Genomic DNA, 8158 nt, shown 5'->3' on the forward strand with positions numbered 1-8158 from the left:
CAGAGGATTGGCTAGTTGATTATCTCGAGACAGTGAAGCTCACAGGAGGAACCAGGGCAACAGCTATGCAAAGCATCCAGGTGCATTTGAGTGGAGCCGCACGATCTTGGATAAAGAAACTTCCTCCAGGATCTAGCGACAGCTGGGAAAGCTTCGAGGACGTGTTCGTCAAGAACATCAGGTCCACGTGCAAAAAACCTGCGTCGTTAGAGGAGTTGAGAGCATGTCGACAAAAGCCAGACGAGCCAATGAGAAAATATATCCAAAGGTGGAACATCATCAAAAACTCGGCAGAAAATATATCTGACGAGAGAGCGATAGATGCGTTTGTCGCAGGAATCAGGCGTGGAGATTTTGTCGAGGACTTGGGAAGGACCAACCCAAAGACAGTATCCGCGTTAATGGAAATAGCAAACAGATGGGCAGATGGAGAAGATGCTGTCCACAACAAACGGCACAGGTCGCCAGAGGAGGACCGTGGTCGAAATTACCAACCGAGGCGACGATTTCCTCGGCACTACCCGAACTATGATGCTCCAGGACAAATTTCGGCAGGTTTTCGGGCAAACACAGGAGGAAACAACAGAGATGATTATCAGAGAAGCAATGAGCAGCGAGGCGATAATAGAGACGATTCTCGAAACAACAGGCAAAATAGCGGGCCTAGGTTCCCGAGGCCTTTCGTGTCTCCCGAAGAGATGATGAATGGGCCGTGTCAGATGCACTTTTTCCTCGACAGCAACGGAAAAAGATAGTTAGGACATCTGCAGAAAGATTGTCGCAATTTCCAGGCAATGTTAAGGTGGGCAGAGCACGCTAACGCTCGAGCAGCACAGAGAAATCCTCGAGAACCCAGGAGCGAGATTCACTTGCCACCTCCTCCGGTGATTACAGAAGACAATCGACATCAGCTCAGAATAGCGGCAGCACCTCCACCACCACCTTACGTTGATCCTAACTCCAACGGAGCGGTGTCGATGATTCAGAAGGGAAGGCCATCCAATAGAGCTCAGAAAGTAATCTCACGACAGGTGTTCATGGCAGAAAAAATGCCTCCACCAACAGTCGAGTATCTTAATTGGTCAGGGCAAGATATTGGCTTCACCATAGCAGATCATCCGCAGCAAGTTCCTCGACCAGGACAGTCAGCACTTATCTTACCAGCAGTTATTGCGGGATTTGATGTCTCTCGAGTGTTCATAGACGGCGGCAGCAGTTTAAACCTTATGTATGCAGATACATTGAGGAAGATGAACATATCCCTAGCAAACTTGAAACCAACAGACACGAGGTTCCATGGTATCACACCGGAGAAACCAAGTTATCCATTGGGGAAGATCAATCTCGACGTTCAGTTTGGAACCCGAGAGAATTATAGAATCCAGAATCTGGAATTTGAAGTTGTGGATTTTCCGTCACAGTACCACGCTCTGTTGGGACGACCAGCATATGCTAGATTTATGGCGGTGCCACACTATACATACCTGTTGTGGAGGATGCCTGGACCGAAGGGACCAATCACAGTCAAAGGAAGCTTCGCCTTAGCCGATAAGTGCGATAAGGATTTTCATCGGATATCAGAAACTTTCGGGATGCAAGCTGAGTATTTGGCGTCAAGAAGTATGACTGACTACGACGTGCTGCCAGACGTTGGAAGGCCAAATAAAGAATCAACTTTCAACACCGAGAAAAATTCTAAGGAGGTGCAGATTCACCCGACAGACCCGAAAAAGACGACGTCCATCGCAAACGACATGGACCTCGCATAGGAAAGCGTGCTCGTCGAGTTCCTCCGTGAGAACTGGAAAATCTTCGCATGGTGTCCAGCTGACATGCCAGGAGTACCCAGGGAACTTGCCGAGCACCACCTAAACTTGGATCCACTAGCGAGACCAATCAAACAACCTTTGCGGCATTTTTCGGAACCAAACCGCAAGGCCATACTGTCAGAAATCGATCGACTACGAGAAGCTGGTTTTATCAAGGAGTTGCACACAGAAGCCACATGGGTAGCAAATCCTGTGATGGTGCCGAAGAAAAACACTAAGGTCCTTCGCATGTGCGTCGACTTTACGTGTCTCAATAAACATTGTCCAAAGGATCACTTTCCCCTCCCGAGGATCGATCAAATTATCGACTCCACAGCTGGATGTGAACGTCTTTCTTTCCTGGACGCATATTCTGGTTACAACCAGATCAGACTGAAAGAAGAAGATGAAGTAAAGACAGCGTTCATCACACCTTATGGCGTGTTTTGCTACAGAACAATGCCATTTGATCTGAAAAACGCGGGAGCAACATATCAGAGGATGATGCAGAAGTGTTTGGCGACACAAATTGGGAAAAACGTACAAGTATACATCGACGATGTCGTCATAACGTCAAAAAAGGGGGCAATGCTGATCGAGGATCTCAAGGAAACCTTTGACAACCTCGACAAATTCTGCCTCAAGCTGAACCCGACGAAGTGTTCTTTTGGCGTTCCAGCAGGAGAACTTCTGGGGTTTCTAGTTTCAGCAAGAGGAATTGAAGCAAATCCCGACAAAATACAAGCTATCGTAACAATGAGGAAGCCAACAACGTTGAAAGAGATACAACAGCTAACTGGGCGAGTCGCAGCTTTGAGCAGATTCGTCGCCAGGCTGGGAGAAAAAGCGTTACCATTTTACGCTCTGATAAAGCAAGGAGAGAAATTCCAGTGAAACGAAGAGGCCGACAGAGCTTTCGAGGATTTGAAGCGCACAATCTCGACACCACCAATCTTGGTGGCGCCGAAGGAAAAGGAACCTCTCCTGCTGTATATTGCAGCCACGCCCCAAGTGGTTAGCATGGTGCTAGTTGTTGAAAGAGAAGAAGAAGGAAAACTCCATGGAGTGCAAAGGCCAATATATTTCATCAGTGAAGTTTTATCGCCTTCCAAACAGCGGTACCCGCAGTACCAGAAACTAGCATATGGAGTAATTGCAACGGCAAGGAAGTTGCGCCACTATTTTTCGGCACACCCGATAATAGTAGTCAACGAAGCACCTCTATCAAATATACTGAACAATCCAGAAGCTACAGGGCGTGTCTCCCTTTGGGGAATAGAACTTTCCCCTCGGGACATCACGTATGAAAAAAGAAAGGCAATCAAGTCGCAAGTTCTGCCAGATTTCATTGCAGAGTGGATGGAGCTCCAAAACACGGGACCCCCAGATTTGTCGAGAACCTGGACCATGAACTTCGATGGGTCCAAGAGAGTAGAAGGAGCTGGCGCAGGAGTAGTACTTATATCACCTGAAGGCGACAAGTTGAAATACGTCCTTCGGATGACGTTCCCTAACGCATCCAACAATGAAGCAGAATATGAAGCCCTCATACACGGGATGAAGATGGCGAAAGCTTGCGGTGCAACTCGACTAAAAATCTTTGGCGACTCACAATTGGTGGCTCAGCAAGTTATGAACCAATGTGACACAGTCAATGATAGCATGATGGCATACAAGGAGGTGTACAATGAGCTCGAGAAGCTGTTTGATGGATGCGAGGTAAATCACATCAGTAGATTGAGCAATGATGAAGCCGACGTTCTCGCAAACATCGGGTCGCAGTGCCTCCCAATCCCGCCAGGAGTATTTTGGGAAGAAATAGCGGAGAGATCCACGAAGCCAAAAAAGGTGCAGAAAAAAGCAAAGGAAGAGAAAACTTCGGCGCCCCTCAAGGAAACCACGGAGGACGAAGAAGACCAAGAGCTTGTGATGATGGTAGAAATTCCTTGGATGCAAGCATATATATCATACATCCTCAGGAAAGAAATACCCGACGATCCAGTTGAGGCAAGGCGAGTTATTCAACGATCCAAAGCTTTCACAGTGATCAAAGGGGAATTATACAAGCGAAGTATTTCAGGCGTCCTGCAAAGGTGTGTCACACCAGAAGAAGGAAGAATAATTCTGAAGGATGTACACGAAGGAATATGTGGCCACCACGCAAGTAGTCGAGCTATTGCAGCCAAGGTTTTTCGGGCAGGATTCTATTGGTTGACAGCAATCGAGGATGCCAAGGAAATAGTACGAACCTGCGACGCGTGTCAAAGGTTCGCCGCAAAACCTCACTCTCCAGCGGCAGAACTAACACCAATACCATTGTCATGGCCCTTTGCCCAATGGGGACTCGATATGGTGGGCAAGTTGCACAAAGCTTCGCCTGGAGGGTATGAGTACTTGCTGGTCGCTGTCGACAAATTCACCAAGTGGGTAGAAGCGAAGCCAATAAATTCACCAGATGCAGCGTCGGCAATAAAGTTTGTGAAAGGCCTCGTTTTTTGGTTTGGGGTGCCTCATAGTATTGTTACAGATAATGGTTCAAACTTCACATCCAAGGAATTCAAGGAATACTGCGCAGAAGTAGGCATTAAATTGCACTTTGCGTCAGTTGGGCACCCGCAAACTAACGGACAAGTCGAGAAAGCCAATGGTATCATCTGCAACGGCCTTAAAAAGCGCCTGCTAGGACCGCTTGAAAAAGCTCGACATACTTGGCCAGATGAATTGCCAAGTGTTTTGTGGAGCATCCGAACAACACCAAATACAGCGACACAAGAAACTCCGTTTTTTCTCGTCCACGGAGCCGAAGCAGTACTACCAATTGAAATAGAGCATGATTCTCCAAGGGTAACAGAGTATGACGAATAAACATCACAAAAAGCTCGGGAGGATGATATGGACGCACTCGACGAAGCTCGCGATGAAGTACTTTCACGAGTCACCAAATACCAGCAAGACCTCAAAAACTACCACAGTCGACGGTTAAGACCAAGATCTTTTCAAGTTGGGGATTTGGTCTTGCGGTTAAATCAAAAAAGTACTGAGAAGCTCGAATCACCATGGTTGGGGCCTTACGTTGTCACGGAAGTCATCGACGGAGGCGCATACAGGATCAAGGACAAGAAGACAGGGGCTCCCGAGAAAAACTCCTGGAACGTAGCGCAGCTCAGGCGGTTCTACGCCTAGAGTTGAAATATAGTCCCTCTCTGTAAAAATACAATGTACTGAAACACCCGCGAGTTTTCAGACGCACTCTTTTCCTTTTCGGGGCACCGAGTGGGGTCGGAAAGATTTTTAATGAGGCGGGCTCGCGGTGCTGCAATATAATAAAGATAGTGGAGATATATTTCTTATTCTTCGACACGCTCGGGGGCTCAACGCCTTCAAGTCTCAGAATACGTACAATATAGACAAACTAGACTTACCAAAATATTTCGCCTTGGTACACTTATACCTCGCCAAACATAAAAATCGGAAGCTAACAATTATAAATATAGTCTAAACGTCAAAAATCTTATTGCTTTGGTCTAAGAACCTCGCAACAAAAATATAGAACTTCGACATTAAGATACTCGGAGGCTTGCAACCTGTTTGGTGAAAAAATAAAGATATCTTCTTACGGCAAGAGGAAAAATCTACGAGATGGAAAAAACAGTACAAACTCTAGCCAGAAGGCTCGGGGGCTCCAACAATATAGAACACTTTACAATATACAACAAATTTCTCCGGAAATAAAAAAGAAATCAAAAAAGATACAGACAAAATGTTTTCCAATATAGTACAAATCAGTCAAAGCCTAAAATACTATCTATGGACAAGCCTCTGGTTGTTTTATGTTCAGCATAGGACCCCTTGACGAAGAATTCTGAGTCCATCCGAAGAAGCTCATCTATCATCGACTCGGCCACAGGAGTTACCATCTCATTGATTGTGTCAATATCATTTTTTCGTCGCGATTTCTTGGCCAGGCAATCAGCAACAATCTTCGTCAGGTCTAGTTTTGGATGGCAAATATTTATCATAATCATGGCGAACCTTGCTCCAGCAGTCAATTGAGCTCGCACAAAATTATGAATGCGGGGAGCATCTCTGAATATCTCCAGCAATTCAGGAAGAGTTTTGGGAACTTCATTTCGAGGAAACAAAGTCTTGTAAACAAGGGTTAATGTTGTCGTGCAAAAATTGAGAAATTCGCGCACTTGGCAAGCACGATCTTGGAACCTGACAATTTGCTGGGTTCGTTCAGGGGAGGCCCAGAATAAACAGCCATGGTTAAGGGAAAGATTGACAAGAAGATTTGTTCTCTCGTTTACTCTTCGATCTTCGGCGGCAGCATCAAGAACCGAGCCTATTAAGCGACAAGGCAATAAATTTGAAGGGGGGCACAGCAAAATAAAGAGGAAGCATTGTGAGGTTGGAAAAACATACCTAACATATCTGTGCTAGCCTCCAACATTAGCTCGAGCATGCTATTTTCTCGGGTAGTGGCTCCCTTTGCTTCCAATACAGTAGTATCCTTGGCAGCCATAGCCTCTTTGGCTTGTTGGAGAGCAAGTTTTTCTTGTTCGGATGCTTTCCGAGACTGTTCCATCATTGCCAGAGTTTGTTTCTTCATGGATTGAAGTTGTTGTCGAAGTTCTTGCAAATCCTCCGAGAAATGTTTGCTCGAAGAACCTTCAAGGGGGTCGTTATCAACTAGCATTTTCTTCGAGAAGGAAGAAGCAGGTGAAGCATCGGCAGAGCAAGGATTGGTCGAATAGTTATCAAATATTAACTGGAAAAGAAAGCGACATGATCAATGATAGTGCCAGAAGGAATTTCATTGATTTCTAGAAAAATTTACATAGACATTACAAATGAAGTTCTCCGAAAGGACTACCAGGATAATTGTCGCCACAGCTAAATTGGCGACAAGGACAAAAGAGAGAGAAAGCAAAGAAAAAAAGAGGCATGCAACTAGACCTCCGGCCTTGATGAGCTAGGAGTTGAAGATGGCTTGATCCCGAGATAGGCCAGGATTTTCTTCGTATTGGGCTTGGCTGCCTTGATCAAAGACCGCCATTTTGTTTGCTCTATCTGCTCGCTGTCGCCAACCTTCATCCAATCAACAGTTTGTTGGCTGTCAGCGACCAAGGCAACAGTGCTCTCGACAGCAATCTTCATGTTCTCCTGGCGCATTTTCAGTCCAAGGTCCTCTGATGGATTGAAGCTCTGGGCAAGGGCAAGGAACGTCTTGGGCTCCTCTTTCTTCGGGAAGAAGTAGGGGAATAGCTTCGACAATCCTGCGTCAGCATTCACCAGGCCTTCACGAATTTCGGATCCATGAAACTCCAGATAAGAAAGTGCGTCAAGGAGAGGATCATTGTCGGGATTCTCCAGATCAAACTCTTGGTTTGTTTGGCCTGCCACAGGAAATAAACGTTGGTCAAAAGCAAGAAAAAGCAGGTCCTATAAAAAATAGAAGGGATCAATAAAATTACCTTTGAAGTGCCGATTTTGCGAATTCAGGAGCTTGAGGATTCCCTTTTCACGAGCAGCCTGTGCGGCTTTGTGCTCATTTAATGCAGCTTCAGCATCCTCAAGTCTCTTCTGCAGCTCCTCGACACTAGCAGCTTTTGCCTTGGCTTCATCAGCCTCTGCTTTGGCTTCGCTAGCAACAAGTTCGGTTTTCTTGCGGGCCGATTCACTTTGCTCCAGTTTTTGAGCAAGAGTGTCGGCAAGCTTGTTGGCCTCTGCAAGTTTCTCTGTCGAAATAGAAAAGAAAGGTAAAAATTGCGACAAAAAATAGGAGCAAGAAGACAGAAACAACGACAGCAAAAAAGTTATTACCTTCAGTTCTGCTGGCATACTCACGGTACCCAATGAATTGGGATCCGATGCGAATAAGCTCTTTGATCATGGGCTGTCAAAGAAGAACAAAGAAAGAGAAACATCAGTATGGAAAAAGAATGAAGGCGTAAAAAAGCAAATAGAGGAAATATAGATATTGGCAAGAAAATTAAAAAACTTACATCATCCAAGAGCGGAGTAGAAGAGCTACCCAATTGAGGGGCAGGCTCAATGATCGTTTCAATCCTTGTCCTTTTTGGTGAAGGAGCAAGGGGGCTTGATGGCGGAGTAGTGGTGACGACGTTTTTTTGGGGAGGCGAGGATTCTTCTCCTTCAACTAGCGTATCCGAGGCAAGTAAAGTATGTGACGTGCTCGTCCGAGGAGCCACGTCAAAAGTTGGTACTTCTTCCTCATCATCGCTGTGATTAAAAATCGACAGCATAAAAAGCAAGACAAGACAAAAATTTCGAGTACAGAAATAAGGATAAATAAAAATGACTTACGAGCTGACGAGGGATTCAAG

General features: G+C 45.7%; 1 long non-coding RNA gene across 1 annotated transcript; it reads right to left on the reverse strand.

Annotated features, from left to right (window-relative positions):
- Positions 1–7473: 7473 nt before the first annotated feature.
- Positions 7474–7941, reverse strand: LOC127309431 (uncharacterized). Its single transcript, XR_007857145.1, has 3 exons — positions 7817–7941; positions 7635–7707; positions 7474–7549 (listed from the first exon to the last, which is right to left on the reverse strand). It is a non-coding gene; the product is annotated as an uncharacterized lncRNA (long non-coding RNA).
- Between the last annotated feature and the right edge of the window lie 217 nt (positions 7942–8158).

The sequence above is a fragment of the Lolium perenne genome, chromosome 6 (assembly GCF_019359855.2).
Source record: "Lolium perenne isolate Kyuss_39 chromosome 6, Kyuss_2.0, whole genome shotgun sequence".
Taxonomy (NCBI): Eukaryota; Viridiplantae; Streptophyta; class Magnoliopsida; order Poales; family Poaceae; genus Lolium; species Lolium perenne.